This window comes from Cupressus sempervirens, chromosome 1 (genome assembly GCF_028749045.1).
Source record: "Cupressus sempervirens isolate cs-2001-9-10 chromosome 1, ASM2874904v1, whole genome shotgun sequence".
In the NCBI taxonomy this organism is placed as follows: domain Eukaryota; kingdom Viridiplantae; phylum Streptophyta; class Pinopsida; order Cupressales; family Cupressaceae; genus Cupressus; species Cupressus sempervirens.
The window spans coordinates 372,477,843-372,497,093 of record NC_143118.1 but is presented as its reverse complement, the minus strand read 5'-3'; the positions used below and the strand labels follow the sequence as shown (position 1 = coordinate 372,497,093).

The 19,251-nt window shown below is 33.1% G+C and overlaps 1 pseudogene; it reads right to left on the bottom strand.

Annotated features, from left to right (window-relative positions):
* Positions 1-5,949: 5,949 nt before the first annotated feature.
* On the bottom strand, positions 5,950-16,954 carry LOC149577791 (tlg2p-like protein a; annotated as a pseudogene).
* Positions 16,955-19,251: the final 2,297 nt, after the last annotated feature.

Genomic DNA, 19,251 nt, shown 5'->3' with positions numbered 1-19,251 from the left:
CATCAAGTGTAAGTCCTTTGATCTATGAATTGTTCGGGCACATGCTAGTTGCATGGGAAATTGTTTGCGCACTTTGACATGTGATGGATTTTTTTTTGAGATGTGAGCTTTCTTATTAATGGAACAGGTATCCATTGTCTAATAGTTTTGTCATTGATTTTAATCCAAATTATGCCTCCCTTATTTGATGTTGTGTATTTTTTGAAAATTCAATCTATACCATTTACTAGTCCATCTTTAATGTTATAGTTTCTTTGATATAACTCAACCAACATGTTTTTTTAAAAAATAATTTATTGTGGTAGTGTTTTTTCTAGGATATTATCTTACATTTTCATAGTTTTCATCTATTTCATTGATTGCATTAACGATAAATGGTTTTCTAGGGATAGTGAATAGCATTCTTTGATTATGTGAATTCACTAACTTATTACTATGAAAAAGATATGGGAAAGTTGGGTCAATAGGAGGCTGTCTAAAAATATTTTTGTTGACATATTATATTTCATAATTTTTTTGTGAATTTCTTCACATTTTGTTTAGTCTAGAGATAAATAAATTATTTTTTATCACATTGTAGTTCAAAATTGATAATAGTTTATCATATCTTCCAAAAAATTATATGCTACCTTTTCGTTGTTAATAATAAGATTTTTAAAAATAAGACTATCTTGTATTGGTTGTACTTGACAGAAGTCTCCACACAAAACAATGTGAACACCACCAAAATACATTGTTGGGCAATGCTTGATTTCTCCAAGTCTTTTGTCAATTAGATATAGAAATAAAATTCTTATTAGAGAGGCCTCATCTATGAAAAGTATTTTTAATTGTGCATAATGAGTATTATTGTGGTTCCACAATGTACGCCCCATTTTTAAAACAAAATGGGGACCCTCCACTTCATTCTAGGTATTTGGACTCCTAAATTTTAGATCCTAGTCATAGATCTCCAAAAAAACCCTAGTTCATGTCCAAGTCCTTGCGAAAAAGTTTAGAGGTCAAAAATCAAAGAACTCAAAGAAAAAGATAAGTATTGATGATTTTAGTGCACTAGGCACACCATAGGAACTACACTACTGCACTCAAAGATTGGAGAAAAGGTTTTAAGCATAGCTACGTAGTGGTGCAGTAGTGCACCTACACAGTTGCAGACCTCGCGGAAAAGGGTTACCTTGGGGAGGCTATAAATCACTCCCCACCTCCCCTAAACTCCTTACTTTTTATATTTTTCTTTCACTCCTCACATCTCTAAAATTCAAAGCTCCTACACCTCCTAGCTCCATAGTTTCACATCAACCAAGGTGTGATACCTTCCTCACTTGTCCACACAAACACACACAACTTTAAATGGGGTGCAAAGTAGCACACCTAGTTGGGTGTGCCTATCCATAGCCCTAAGACTTTGAAAACTTGAGTGAAACAAATAAAAAACAAGGGTTGGGTGTGCATTGGCACACCTGACTTGATGCACTAGTGTGCCACCAACCCTATCCACCAAAACACAAAAATAAACAAACTTAAAAAGAAAAATAGGAGTACACTAGTGCACCTAATTTGGTGTGTTAGTGCATACCTTATATATGAATTTGGTTTTAAAAATTACACATCTGGTGCACCTACCCAATGCACTAGGTATTCCAATAGGTTTTTTTTAAAGGATAATGGGGTTTTTTAATGCAAAATGGGACTAACTGTTATTATAACCTTTTTCATTCTTAATTCCAAACTAATGGGTACCCTTTTTCTATAGATATAATATCATCTTCATTAGTTTCCTTGAGTGAGAAAATGACACCAAAACTGGTGTTCTTCAAGTTCTAAGGAGTTCCATCAAAATCAAGATTCCAAGATGACTACTCAGAAATCAAGGATATGAAATTGGGACACACAAATTTGGGAGAATTCCTAAAGATTTGCAACAAACCCAATGAGAGATCACAAATGGTCTTAGCATTCATCTAATCAAGATTGGTCAATGTTGCTTCACACTGATTATCGGTGCAATCTTCAGAGCTCATAATGACACTTGCAGAACACTTGGTCCAAGAGGAAAAGGTGGTCAAGAGTGTTACAGGAGAGATTGTCCTCAATCTACAACCCAACAACATTGAGAAAGTATTCCATCTCCCAAAGGTGGATAAATTTATCAACTTAACCTAAGAGGTAGTAGAAAAATGGTATTAGAAGCATATCGAGGAAGACTCTGAGATCTTGTAATCCTCTTATCTTATAGAGAAGACTCCTCTGGGGAAGTCAACTAGCAAAGTAGACATGACCTAGGGATATATGAAGGAAGACATTGGGCACTCAATCATACTTTTGAGTAGAGTAATGGGTCTGCCAGCAACTGGACACCTAAATATCTTCATGGTACATTTTATCAAGACTATCAAGATGGTGAAGATGCCACTTGATTAGACCATTACTTTAAGTGAAAATTTGTGTGAGCAGTTGGAGGCAATAAACACGAGTACATTTGACCTCTTTTTTTGACGAATATTGGTCAAAATTTTGACCTAGGTTGGTCAAAATTTGGACCAACCAATTGGTTGAATTTTTTCTCATCAAAATTTCAACCAACTTATTAGTTGGTCAAAATTTTGACCAATATATTGGTCAAAAACATTCAAAATTGTTGGTACAATTTCTAATAAATTTTGGTCAAAATTTTGACCATTACTAGTAGAATACTACAAAGCATTGGTCAAAATTTTGACCAAATCTTGGTTGAATTTTTTTTTGAGGCATTCCATAAAATAGTTCACATGACTTGCCTATGATTTGACATTTTGCATGAATCCTGCACTCTCTCATCTAGCTGATGGATTGTATGGAGTGATATGAAATGATGATGCTAAGAAACACACAAAATCAAATCCAAAACAAACTTGCATTACAAATGGATTGTGTAAATCTATTATATATATGTTTAGGTTGTGATTGTCCTGGTAGACATGCATGCCAAATTAACAATATTAGATTTCCACAATTCATTTGTAATGGAAGTTCGTTTGGATTTGATTCTATGTATTTTTAAGCATCATCATTTCAGATCACTCTCTAGAATCTATCATCAACTAGATGAAAGAGTGCATGATGCATGAAAAATGTCAAATCATAGGTAAGGCATGTGAACTATTTTATAGAATGCCTCAAAGAAATGTGGTCTCTTTAACTTGCACCACTGACCAATGCTGAAGCATTAGTACGGGGAAGTTGGCAAGGTTTAAGAAGAGGAAATAGTTGTAGAAGAAGAAAGTGTTTTTCCTTGCTACTTTTAATGCCCCACCAAGGAATCCAAAGAATTAACCTAGAATTTTAGTAAGTTTAGAAACAATTTTTTTTTTTTTTATGATAGTAAATATCACATATAACTTTTGCACAATAATGGAAGCAATATCATTGTCCATCTGAAAGTAAACATAGCATAAATAACATATTACATTCTTTAAGATCCAACAACATTTAATTACATACATGAATCCATCTAGTACATCATCCAAATGAAATAATAATGATAAGTCCAATGTTTACACATTACATTTCAAATGCTCATTCATCCACTGTACATGTCACAGGGTATGACAAGCTCAAAAGAATATACATACATAGAATAAGGTACATCATCCTATTCTAATCCATGATACATCAAAGTAGAGATAATCACATGATACAGCATCATAGAGAACATATACATCCATCATAAAGAACAACATAATAAACTAAGTGCACGGTTCCTTCCAACCATCAATAGCATCATTAGACCATCGTGGATGCTAGCCATCCCTTCGTGCGTAACATTCCAAATTACCGAAGAGATCATCGGTATTACATAGTAGGAATGTCACTCCTAATAAATACAACATCATATGTAGAAGTGATCTAACATGAAAATAAAAGCATAAGATAACATCATCTAACATATGCTAATCATCAATGAAAAAAGATACATATCCACCATCATGAAGGATGCATCAGCCACGATGTCTCAATGAATCTCAAAATGATAAGAGTGGAAAATACACTACCACCCGACCGCATGGTACTTAAGTGGTCCACTCCAACCGTGCTAAGGAGATAATCTCAAGTCCCAAACAGGCTATCAAAATCACATAGCACATATCTCTATAAGTCCAGGAATCCTAAAAGTATACTAACTCAAGGGTTCCAAACACAAAATCTAACATCTAATCCTAGAGGCACACAGTGACATGTAGGAACCTACTATGCAAGTGGGAAAGTGTCGTCACAATTATCACGTACAAGTTAACATGACAATTAGCTAAACCCAATGGGTCCATACTGATTTCATGCGACCACTAGTATCCTCTCATACTGACGAGGCATACTACGGAATGCAAGGTCACAACCATGCATCTCACTACTCCCATCCTAGCCTATACAAGCACTCAAGGCATGGGCGAGAACACAACTCTTATCTTTTTAGGTTCATTCAGTTAGTATTAGGTGTGAATGTTATCACTTATTAATCCAACTTACAATGAGTTACCCTGGCAGCCTCTTAGGGCCTTGATCCCCATTGCAAGCCACTTCCCATCACTACATGCAGATATCCTACCCTAATACTCATGGACTCATAAATCTCAAAACCACAAAAGATAATCCATAAAATCATCAAATATGCATAAAAGCATCAAATCTCCATGAGCAAACATTCATAGAAAATCATGACCACAACAGCTCTCTATTGGCAACTGAAGTATCACTGATAATCAAATATCCAATGGTTCTCAATAACCAAAATATATATCTCAATCATACTGATCGAAGACTCCAAAAATGGTTGAGTGAAACATGTCACATCATGACATCATCAAAATAAATCCACATTTCAGTCCCATCATGGTGACTAGAAAAATAACCAAGGATAACTGATCGATGACCAAAAATAATGGTTAGGTCAAGTGTCTCAAACATAAGAATCTCAACTATAACAATCAATAATCACAACCAATACATAGAGCATTCCATCACATAACCATGGTTGGGTTTATAAAGATCAGGATTAAAACATCATCATGTCACCACAGTCACATAACCCCAGGGCCTCTGGTAGACGTCCTATAATGATCAACACTAGTCAACCCAAACCCTAAAATAGCATAAAGAATACACAATGCAAACACATGTTTTGGTTTTACAACTTGAATTTAAATGTAGAGATCTCCGTTTAAGTTTCCAAGTCTGAAGAATGAATGAAGAAACACACATATTGTTTTTGGATAAATAAAAGTTTTCCTAAAAATCCATTTTCCAATTAATAACATTTGTTTGATACATTCCCCACTCAACTATCAATTCCTTATTTAATAATTTAAAACATTTAAATTATTAAAAAATTATTAAAGAGACACCTTTATGAAAATAAACCATCAATATAAGTCATTATCAAATAATAAATTAAATAACATATTTACATATTACATACATTTACATTTTACATACACATATATGTATATACATACATACATATATATATATACATACATATATATATATATATATACATATACATATATATATATATATATGTATATATATATATATGTATGTATATATATATGTATGTATATATATATATATGTATGTATATACATATATGTATATATATATATGTATATACATATATGTATATATATATATATACATATATGTATATATATATATGTATATATATATGTATATATATATATATATACACACACATACATACATACATACATACATACATACATACATACATACATACATACATACATATGTAAATATGTTTTCATGAAATCGAATTAACAATTTTAGATTGACTTCATATTACATAGTAATGAGAAATCAACTGTATATAAATGTTTTTAACATAAACGTTAATTTTTTTTTTGGTATAACATAAACATCAATTAAACCCCCCCCCTCCCCCCCCCCCCCCCCCTAACTCTTACTGCGGTATGCAGTACCTGCGGTCACAGGCACTACACCGACAGCGGGTATGTAGTACCCTTGTCGTCGCAGACCTGCGACGGCAGGTCTCTGCCTTCCGCCGGCGCGAGGAACAAAACATGCCCACGACATATAATATATACTATACTTTGTTCCATGTGATATAAATCGCGATGCGAATTAATAAATTCTCCCACTGCGATTTTATTAATCGCTCAATTCGGTGCATTATATATAAATATATATATATATATATATCAGTATGTATATATATATGTATGTATATATATATATTTGGATTTTATAATAGATCTATAATAAATGTATACATATGCATATATATAAATATATATTTATATATATATAAATGTATACATATGCATATATATAAATATATATTTATATATATGTATATGTATGCAGATCTGAATATAATCATGTATGTTATTTTTTTTTCCACAAAGATTATATCTAAAATTTTAGGAATTTTAAAATATTTGCATTATAGATTCACTCAATTCATTCTCTAATAGATTTGGCTATAAATTAAACCCTAGCCCCATGATCTTTCAGATCTATGCATATAAAATTCTCAAATAAATTAATCTACCCATATTGAGAATGCATAAAAATATGAAACTTCTCAGAAGACATATGGAAGACACGAAGAAGACAGGGAATACGTGATGCAAAAATAGCATAAATAAAATCACAAGAATCTACCCAAATTCTGATGCTAAATCGCTCTTCCTTAGAAAATCCGTAGAGCAAGCTCCTGCCTTCTTTATAATTCTCGAGTCCTCCAATGCTCCAATTGCTCTCCCAACGCTATCCCTAAGCTTCTATGAATGCCTGAATATAAAGAGCTTTCAAGAAACATCTAGAATGCTTCTAGAAACAACTAGAAGGTGTCACCAAGTAAGCATGGGTCCTTTCCAACCTTCAAGATGAGCCATAGGGTTGTAGACACCATGTGCTTAATTGATGCACAAACCCCCATGTTGTTGACACATGAGAAATAGAGAAGTGCATTAATTCCCATGCAAGCTTATAACTCCAATCACTTTTTATATAATTTTTATTTAAATATTTATAACTTTCATTTTAACTTTATAACTTTTATTATTATTATTTATTTATTACTTTATTATTATTTTATTATTATTGTTAATTTTAATTTCTAATTTTCTTTTCTTAATTCATTTTTTTCTCAATTAATTATAATCAAAATATCAAATAACATGATATTTTATATTAATTTTCTCAAATAATTAATTTATTAATTTAAATCCATTTATTAAGACTTAATTAATAGAAAATGCACCATAGACCTCTAAGATAAAATATGAAAACCCATCATAGAGAAAATCACTAAAAATCAGTCTAAAGGGTTAAAAATCATGAATCATGTCATCTGACACATTCGGTGGGTAAAATATCCAAATACTTGTCCTACCTTACTAGGACAATTAGTTTGAAGGTTTGGGATTTGGACTTGAGAATTTATCTCCCTTCTCTTATCATTGAAACTCCATCCATCGCCTCTGGCGAGCATTCAAATTAGGCTGAGTAAAAATGTACTGAAGACTATGATGATCACTGTGTAGCTAAAATCTGTGCCCCAACAAGAAATGTCTCCACCTTGTCAAAGCATGAACTACTACTGCTAACTCAAGATCATGTGTAGGGCAATTTAACTCATGATCCTTGAGCTTACGTGATTCATATGCAATCACTCGTCCATTCTGCATCAATACTGCCCCAATCCCTTCAAGAGAAGCATCTGCACATACCATGAAATCACCTTCTAGATCCAGTACTGCCAATATCAGTGCACTGGTCAAAAGCTCCTTGAGCTTCTGGAAAGCTTGCTCGCATTTCTCTGTCCATACAAACTTCTTTCCTTTCCTTTGAAGAGAAGTGATAAGATGTGCTATCCTAGAGAAGTTTTGGACAAATCTGCGATAATAACCAGCTAAACCCATGAAACTACGAATCTTTGACACATTAGTCAATTTCGGCCAATCTATTATCACTTGAATCTTTGCAAAATCCACTGAAATACCATCACCTAAAATAACATGCCCTAAATACTGAATCTCTGTTTTGAAGAATTCACACTTAGCTGCATTAGCATAAAGTTGATTATCTCTCAAACACTACAATACCAACTGTAGGTGTTGCTCATGCTCCTTCTGAGTCCTAAAATATATCAATATGTCATCAAGAAACATGACTACAAACCTATCCAGACAAGATCAGAACACGCCATTCATCAAACTCATGAAAATCGATGGAGCATTAGTCAATCCAAAAGGTACCACTGTGAACTCATAATGCCCATAACGAGTTCAAAAAGAAGTCTTGTGAATAGTCGCTTCGTTAATGCAAAGCTGGTGGTATCCTGACTTAAGATCAATCTTGGAGAATATTGTAGCTCCCTTGATCTGATCAAATAAGTCATTAATCCTAGGTAAAGGATACCTGTTCTTAGTAGTCACCTTATTCAACTGTTTATAGTCAATACAAAGGCGCAAAGAACCATCTTTCTTCTTCACAAAGAGCACTAGAGCTCCCCATGGTGACACACTAGGTCGAATGCTCCCTTTGGCTAGAAGTTCCTCTAGCTGAAGACGTAGCTCACCCAATTCTTGAGCAATCATGCAATAAGGAGCTTTAGAGGTAGGCTTTGCTCCAGGAATCAGATCAATACTAAAATCAATGTCCCTCTTTGAAGGCATGCCTGAAATCTCACTTGGAAAAACATTTGCATACTCCTGCAAAATTGGGTGATCTAAAATCTCCCTCATGGGATCTTCCCCATCAAAATCGTTTACCATAACAGCAAATATCTGACATCCCTTATGGAAAATTTGCTTCAATTGCATAGTAGAAATCATGCATAGAGATATAGGCCTCAGTATCCCAACTATTTGCACATCATTCCCTTGGTCATCTTGGGACATAATAATCTTCTTTCTGCAATCTATACTGGCTCTATGAGATCCAAGCCAGTCCATGCCTAGAACCACATCATAGGAACCAAGGGGTATGACTTGAAGATCCACTGCCATATCGAAGCTTCCTAAGCTAAGCCCACACTTATGAACTACAGAATCTATGGAAACCTTAATGCCTGAGGCTAGTTCCACTTGCCAACAATGATCTTGCTTCACTGCATCCAAATTACACTTAGAAACTATAAATGGTGAAATAAATGAATTTGTAGCTCCTAAGTCAAACAATACTGAAAGAGATATATCTCTAATAGCACTTGTGGTCTCAACCACTGTTCCTTGATGATCTGCCTGACGCTGATCAATTGTTGCAAAAACTCTATGAGCTCTACCAGCATCACCAACTGTAGGCTCTAAAACTATAGGTCTAGGTCTTGAAAACTAAGGTGCTCGCTAAGGACACTGAGCTACATAATGCCCAATCTGACAACATGAAAAGAATTTTGTATTTCTGCCAGAACCTCTTCCCATAGGTGGTACATTTGATTGCTGACGACTGTTCCTGCTCACAAAAGATTGGCTACTCTGAGCTGGCTGATTGGTTTGATTTTGTTTATTGCGTTGATCATTGCAGTTGTTCTTGGTGTTAGAACCTTTACCACCGCCTTGAGCTTGAGAATTTGAGCCCTTCTGTTGCTGTGTCTGTTGAGACTGTTGCTGATACTATTTCCCCTTAGAGAAAGAAAAATTCTTGTTACCACCTGAATTGTAGTTGCTTTTAGTTCTTGATGCCACTGGTGCTCCTACAAAACCACTTTTACCAAGGTTGAAACTTTTCTCAACAAGGATAGCTCAATGCACCGCATCCTTGAGGGTTTTTGGTTCAAATACCTTAACTCTCCCAATAATACGGTTATTCAATCCCCTAATAAAATGTTGTGTCAACTGAGCTGAATTTTCACTGAACCCTGAAAAAGGCATAAGCTCATAAAACTTATGCTCATACTTGGTCTTTGACAAGGTATACTATCTGAGATTATGAAATTCATCAGCCCTTTATTGTTTCCATTCCTCTGGTAGGAATCGTTCATGAAAACTCTCTAGGAATAATTCCCATGTAACACTGCTCATATCGATTCCCAATTTCTTCCCCTTAATCGTCCACCAAGTGGCCCCAAAATTCTCTAAATTAGTGATCACAAATCTTGCCTTAACATTTTTGTCGAACTCCTGCATGGCAAAAATCCTGTCGAGAGAAATAAGCCACTGCTCGGCCACATAACCAGAACCTTTCCCATTGAAAGGCTTAACCTTGGATCTTAAAAGATCCTTCATCTAAGTGGACACAATGGACCTCTGACGTTCCTTCTAAGGACTTCTAGATCTGGGTCTATGCTCTTATTCTGTCTGATGCACTTTAGGTTGTTCTTGAACAGGAGGTAGACATTCTAGAATAGTCTACATCATCTACCTCAAACTGACCTCTTCAGACTCAGCTTGGTCCTCTCTATGGCTCTCTTCCTATTTCCTACTAGAGTGCTCTTCCCTACTCTCTACATGAGTCGATCCCTCATGGACAGACTCACGAACACTGATAGTTCTGCCATGACCACGGCCTCTACCACGGCCTCTAATAGAAGACTTAGTCCCAGATACCATCCTACAATAGTACAAGGTACTAAGTTCAGTTCTATGTCTAAGTTTAAGGAAAATTTCTAGTTTTGAAACTAAGTGTTGAAGTATGAAAAATATTCAAGTAACAGTTTGAGTCCTATTTTCAATTCACCTAGATCAAGTTTGGAAAGTTACACTTAATAGTTCAAAGTTCTAGTTGTTCCAAAATACCCAGAGCTCCCAATGTAGTAACTCGGGCTCTGATACCACATGTAATGCCCCACCAAGGAATCCAAAGAATTAACCTATTCTAATTCATGATACATCAAAGTAGAGATAATCACATGATAAAAAATCATAGAGAACATATACATACATCATAAAGAACAACATAATAAACTAAGTGCACAGTTCCTCCCAACTGTCAATAGCATCATTAGACCATCATGGATCCTAGCCATCCCTCATGCGTAACATTCCAAATCACCAAAGAGATCATCGGTATTACATAGTAGGAATGTCACTCCTAATAAATACAACATCATATGTAGAAGTAATCTAACATGCAAATAAAAGCATAAGATAACATCATCTAACATATGCTAATCATCAATGAAAAAGGATACATATCCACCATCATGAAGGATGCATCAACCATGATGTCTCAATGAATCTCAAATGATAAGAGTGGAAAATACACTACCACTCGACCACGTGGTACCTAAGTGGTCCACTCCCACCGTGCTAAGGAGATAATGTCAAGTCCCAAATAGGCTATCAAAATCACATAGTACATATCTTTATAAGTCCAGGAATCCTAAAAGCATACTAACTCAAGGGTTTCAAACACAAAATTTGACATCTAATCCTAGAGGCACACAATGACATGTAGGAACCTACTATGCAAGCGGGAAAGTGTCATCGCAATTATCACGTACAAGTTACACTGACAGTTAGCTAAACTCCATGGGTCCATACTGATTTCATGTGGCCACTAGTATCCTCTCATACGGATGAGGCATACTACGGAATGCAAGGTCGCAACCATGCGTCTCACTACTCCCATTCTAGCCTGTACAAGCACTCAAGGCATGGGCGAGAACAAAACTCTTATCTTTTTAGGTTCATTCAGTTAGTATTAGGTGTGAATGTTATCACTTATTAATCCAACTTACAATGAGTTACCCTGGTAGCCTCTTAGGGCCCCGGCCCCCATTGCAAGCCACTTCCCGTCACTACATGAAGATATCCTACCCTAATGCTCATTGACTCATAAATCTCAAAATCACAAAAGATAATCCATAAAATCATCAAATATGCATAAAAGCATCAAATCTCCATGAGCAAACATCCATAGAAGATCATGAACACAACAACTCTCTATTGGCAACTGAAGTATCACTGATAATCAAATATACAATGGTTCTCAATAACCAAAATATATATGTCAATCATACTGATCGAAGACTCCAAAAATGGTTGAGTGAAACATGTCACATCATGACATTAGCAAAATAAATCCACATTTCAGTCCCATCATGGCGACTAGAAAAATAACCAAGGATAACTGATTGATGACCAAAAATAATGGTTAGGTCAAGTGTCTCATACATAAGAATCTCAACTATAACAATCAATAATCACAACCAATACATAGAGCATTCCATCACATAACCATGGTTTGGTTTATAAAGATCGAGATTAAAACATCATCATGTCACCACAATCACATAACCCCCAAGCCTCTGGTAGACGTCCTATACTGGTCAACACTAGTCAACCCAAAACCCAAAATAGCATAAAGAATACACAATGCAAACACATGTTTTGGGTTTACAACTTGAATTTAAATGTAGAAATCTCAGTTTAAGTTTCCAAGTCTGAAGAATGAATGGAGGAACACACATATTGTTTTTGGATAAATAAAAGTTTTCCTAAAAATCCATTTTCCAATTAATAACATTTTTTTGATGCATCCCCCACTCAACTATTAATTCCTCATTTAATAATTTAAAACATTTAAATTATTAAAAAATTATTAAAGAGACACCTTTATGAAAATAAACCATCAATATAAGTCATTATCAAATAATAACTTAAATAACATATTTACATATTACATATATACATACACCAACACACACACACACACACACAAATATATATATATATATATATATATATATATATATATATATATATATATATATATATATATATATATATATATATATATATATATATATATATATATATATATATATATATATATATATATATATATATATTTATATATATTTATATATATATATACATACATACATATGTAAATACGTTTTCATGAAATCGAATTAACAATTTTCGATTGACTTCATATTACATAGTAATGAGAAATCGACTCTATACAAATGTTTTTAACATAAACATTTTTTTTTTTTTTTTTTGCATAACATAAACATCAATTAAAAAAACCCCCCCAACTCTTACTACGATATGCAGTACCTGCGGTCGTAGGCACTGCACCGACAGCAGGTACGTAGTACCCCTGTTGCCACAAACCTGTGACTGGAGGTCTCTGCCTTCTGCCGATACAGGGAACGAAACATGCCCATGGCATATAATATATATTATACTTTGTTCCGTGCGATATAAATCGCGATGCGAATTAATAAATTCTCCCACTGCGATTTTATTAATTGCTCAATTCGGTGCATTATATATAAATATACATAGGTATATATATATATATATATATATATATATATATATATATATATATATATATATATATATATATATATATATATATATATATATATATATATATATATATATATATATATATATATATATATATATATATATATATATATATATATATATCAGTATGTATATATATATTCGAATTTTATAATAGATCCATAATAAATGTATACATATGCATATATATAAATATATATTTATATATATGTATATGTATGCAGATCTAAATATAATCATGTATGTTATTTTTTTTTCCACAAAGATTATATCTACAATTTGAGGAATTTTAAAATATTTGCATTATAGATTCACTCAATTCATTCTTTAATGGATTTGGCTATAAATTAAACACTAGCCCTGTGATCTTTCAGATCTATGCATATAAAATTCTCAAATAAATTAATCTACCCATATTGAGAATGCATAAAAATATGAAACTTCTCAGAAGACATATGGAAGACACGAAGAAGACAGGGAATGTATGATGCGAAAATAGCATAAATAAAATCACAAGAATCTACCCAAATTCTGATGCTAAATCATTCTTCCTCAGAAAATCCATAGAGCAAGCTCCTCCCTTCTTCAGAATTTCCGAGTCCTCCAATGCTCCAATTGCTCTCCCAACGCTATCCCTAAGCTTCTATGAATGTTTGAATATAAAGAGCTTTTAGGAAACATATAGAATGCTTCTAGAAACAGCTGGAAGGTGTCACCAACTAAGAATGGGTCATTTACAACCTTCAAGATGAGCCATAGGGTTGTAGACACCATGTTCTTAATTGATGCACAAACCCCCATGTTGTTGACACATGAGAAATAGAGAAGTGCGTTAATTCCCATGCAAGCGTATAACTCCAATTCACTTTTTATATAATTTTTATTTAAATATTTATAACTTTCATTTTAACTTTATAACTTTTATTATTATTATTTATTTATTACTTTTTTATTATTTTATTATTATTGTTAATTTTAATTTCTAATTTTCTTTTATTTAATTCATTTTTTCTCAATTAATTCCATTCAATTAATTATAATCAAAATATCAAATAACATGATATTTTATATTAATTTTCTCGAATAATTAATTTATTAATTTAAATCCATTTATTAAGACTTAATTAATAGAAAATGCACCATAGACCTCTAAGATAAAATATGAAAACCCATCATAGAGCAAATCACTAAAAGTTAGTCTAAAGGGTTAAAAATCACGAATCATGTCATCCGACACAATCGGTGGGTAAAATATCCAGATACTTGTCCTACCTCGCTAGGACAATTGGTTTAAAGGTTTGGGATTTGGACTTGAGAATTTATCTCCCTTCTCTTATCATTGAGATAGTATAGTAGGGTATGCTTATCCTGGCAATTCAGGGAAGTCGATACCCGGTACCTGCAACCTATAGAAAAACCATGCATGTACATACAATATATAATGCTAAGCTAAACAGACAATGGCAGGAAGTGGTGCATCATGTAGATCCCGACTAAGTAGGTGACTATGACTCCCTTCCTTAACCACATCAGAAACACCTTACAATAAGAAAACATGCACACCATACACATGCAAGTATGGGGTTAGTATAATAAAACACATAAGATAATAAACCATCCATCTAATCATCCATAGTGACTGAAAATAGTATAATGATCATCATGTATGCATGAAATGTAAAATCTATATGATCTCATCATATAACCACTGAATCCATAACATAATGTCTGATAGTGTCAAAACACTACCGCTAATCCATCAACATAAAACTAGTGTATCATAGTCTGATAATAACAACAATGTCCAGAAAAGATGTTAACGAGGGTAGGCACTACACTAGTCAGGTCTCTCTAGTTTTTGGTGATCCCTAAACCCTTTGATCTAGCTGAGATAAGTAGTCCAAAATGTTCTAATGAAACTTTAAGGGCACTAGTGAAAGACTTCAGCAAGCATAGGTTCACATGCCCAAAACGAGCATTGCCATCAGACCATATATGTCTAATATAGTTGTTTCAAGCTTGATGATGATGATATGGACGCAATGGAGTACAATTTTATAACATTATCTAGGAATTGCAATTGCTTGTAGCCAAGAGATAGTTACTATAATAAAGGCTATAATGAGGGGATGGTTATCATCATAAAGAACATGAAAGGAAAGGAAAATATTTCCCACCAAATGCAGAGGAGATAAAAGGTCATAAAGCACAGTTAAACATATGACTAAATGGAAGGTGAAAGGGAACCATACAGTAATGGTTTAAGTTTCTCCACAAGAATGAAATGGAGCCATATATCAACTATGCCTAGATATCTTAGATCTATAATAGTCAAGATAAGAAATTAAAGTAAATAATGTTTTTGATTAGTAAATTTAGGATTCAATGCTTGAATACCTAATCATTTAATTCAACATTTGAATATACTCATTAATGGGTATACTAAGACACTCAAAGTAAATTGAATGGCAGTAATTTCTTGTTTCTCATTAGCAAGTGTTATTTCAAATTTGCAAGAAACATTACACTACCTGATCAATCACAAGAGTTGATAGGTCTTTCATTATTTGGTGCAGCTGATTTACTAATTCAACAATCTACCTGGGATAGCAAGACAAAAATAGATAATTTATATTTTGATAGAACTACACCAAAGCAAGTACCACAAAACAAATATATGCAAAAAATAAAATTGGAAAGATTGAAATTAAAGTTGTATTAACTAGAGAATTTCCCTTTCCCTTTCATCTATTAGCACTTCTATTTTCTTCATCCTAGCTAGCTACTGTGTATTGAAACCCTATGAAAAAAATTGTAACCAAAACTCAAAAAGTCAGCATACATGCATATCTTGATGCTAATGAGAACAGAACTTATTCAAACACTCAAAATTCCAAAACTTTGTGAATTATTCAAAAACAAAAAAGGGCAATCCTCTTCACCAAGTCAAAAGATTGGTTATCCTCTTATCTAGTTTTTGGACCATTCAGATGCATGCCCATGTCAACTTCATCTGATCCCTACACAGAAAAAACCAAATAAACTCATTTAGTAAATTGCATTATTATCCATTCTTAGACTAGATACACATCCTAAATAGGAAGACGTGAATGACACCACACATATTTTCATTTCCGTAAGCACTCTAGATAAGCATTTTGTTGTTTACAAAACTCCATTGAAAGTGCCTAAAGACTTGTGGCAAGAGATCTCTGCATATAGAATAAATTCGTTTGATCATTAAGTATAATGATAATAAGATTCTGCATGCTGATGTCTGTAAATAGGACCTTTTTTATTGATTTAATCTCTTGATCATAAATCACATATTCTAATAGTTATATTTTATTGGCTAGAAGAAACACTTGAACATTCTTCTGAACATTTGCATCCTCAGATAGGCCTTGCCCTAAAAGCTTTTGTAGCATTTGCTCACTTCTTTTCAGCAAGCATGTTATCTCTTGGGTGAGTTCTTTAATTGCATGTTGATTTGTCATTGTGTCACCAAATGTTGGCATCAATGCCTTAGCATATGACTTTTTCAACATAGCAATTTTATTGCGTGCATGTTGCATGTTAGTTGCTATCTCTTTTGATATATCCACCCATGCTGGAGGTAGGCCAATAACTATAGCATCTCCTCTATGAAACACATATACATGCATTTAAGGGTTAACATACTATTTTTCAAAACATAATAGAATTTTATCAATACATGGAATCCACATTAGATCCAGGGTATGTGCAGGATCATTGTGTACCAAACTATGGCCTTAAGTGGCTGTGAAAAAGTAGCAAATCAGGGTTATGTCAACTTGACACATAATTTTAAAGTGGTTCTGGACTTTATATAAAAAAGTTGTAAAAAACTAATCTGTAGGAAATTGAATCTACTTTCTAAACTACAAGGCCTTATCTGGAGAAAAAATTATTTGATTGGTCAAAATTTTGGATTTTAATGCAGTACTACAAAAATTTTAGGGAAAAAATAAAAAGTAGGTGTATGTCTAACCACCTTAATCATAATCAAATGATAATATTTTTAAATATAATTTTGGATATAAAAAGTAGACTCATGCCTGGATGTGACGCATTTTTTGGCAATTTTTATTCCAAATAAATAATTAATTATGAATTTTCTACTATACTATTTTCAGAATTAAAAAACTCCCGTGTCTAACCACCTTAACTACTTCAAAAAAAATCAAATTTAAATTTTTAAAAAAATTTTCTTATACTTGTCAAAGCATAGAATGTGACGCATCTTTTGGATTTCACAAATCTTATATGGTTTGAAAGTTATAGCTATTTTTCAACCAGTATGTCAATCAGCACTTTGTAGCTAACTCCATTAGAAAATAAGTAATAATTACTTATTGAACTTGTAATTTGACAAAAGTTACATTTATGAAAAGCTAAGAACATTCTTAAGAAACCCTTTTCATTACATCAAATTTTGGTTAAAAAAAAGTCATCAGCTACATGCTTGAAGTAAAAAAACACATAAGAACATGCCAAAAACACATTTTCGAGATGTTTTAAAGATGACCATATAAGGTTGGTATTGAAAAATATAGTAGGAATTATAAAGGTATTAATTGTTTTCATTTAGTATCAGGATGGGTGGGAAAAAAGTGGGAATAGATTTTGAAATTCTTTGAGGCATTTCAAAACTACACATTTTTCAGATCGCCACTTTTTGGCACACCATGATCCTGCACATACCCTCCAACTCAAAAGAAAAATGTGAGTTTTATATAAACAAATTTTTTTTGTTCTACGTGGAGGAATATATACTTTTAGTAAAGGCTAAGCCAAACTACTCCAAATAAAAAATCAAAAACCTATTCCATGGTGAAAAGAAAAATAACAATTTTGGTAGATACAATTTCATATCTAGAAAAGATACATGAAATTCTTTGATTTGTTTTTATTTATCAAACTTCTAGAAGTTTCCAAAAAAATAAATAGAACATATTGCCTACAAAAAATATTGACCAAAAGAAAGTGCCTTGGCATCTATTTTGTACCTAGTTGATTGCTTCCAATGTTGCTTGGGAAAATGAATGTCACACATCTATTTTTGTAACTAATTCATTGTTGAAATTAAGCTGTCACAGGAGGAGATGACCTATGCTAAAGAAATACCCAATTCCATTAGATAATGCATGGATCAATGTAGGTTCTTTCACTTTGGCAATGAAAGATTTCAAATCTTCTTCAGTAAATTAAAGAAACTGGGATCTTTCCAAACCATCTACATTTGAATAAGTTAGTAAATCAATGGCAATGAGTAGGGCATTTTTTCTTGTTGGCATGAACACTAGAGCCGGTTTTCCTATTTGTGCATGCTGAATTATTGATGTGTAAGCTGGCTTGGTCATTGCCTACATTTGAGCTTCAAAGTTGGCTATATCAACACCTTGGATATGAATCTCTAATGATATAGGATGGAAACCAAGTGGTAAATTAAAAAGGCCATGTGTAGTAGCTCTAATTCACTCACCAAGATCTTTAACATTTGCAAGTGAAGTGGAAAGAGAAACAATGCGAATATGATTTTCAATTTGAGGACAAAAAAGGTTGGCAAATCGAATTAGGAACTCTTGAGATTAAAAACAATAGGAAAAGATTAGAGAACCTGTTAATGACAAAGAAACCTGAATTATGCTTAGGAATAGGAATCATCTTTTTTCTGTATTCACATACAACATCAATGTTGTACTTCAGTTGTGCAGATATTGGTACAACTAGAGTTCCATCAGCAATGTTACCCTAATAGAACCAAAACATTTACACCACCTTAGAGTCACAAGGAAAAACAAATGCTGATCTCAGAATTGGTAACAATCATCAATGCATTTAGCATTGAGATTAAATATATTTAAAATACATAGAATGAATTTCAACTTACCTGAATAAATTTTTGAATTGCCTCATTCTAGTTGTTTTCTACACTCTC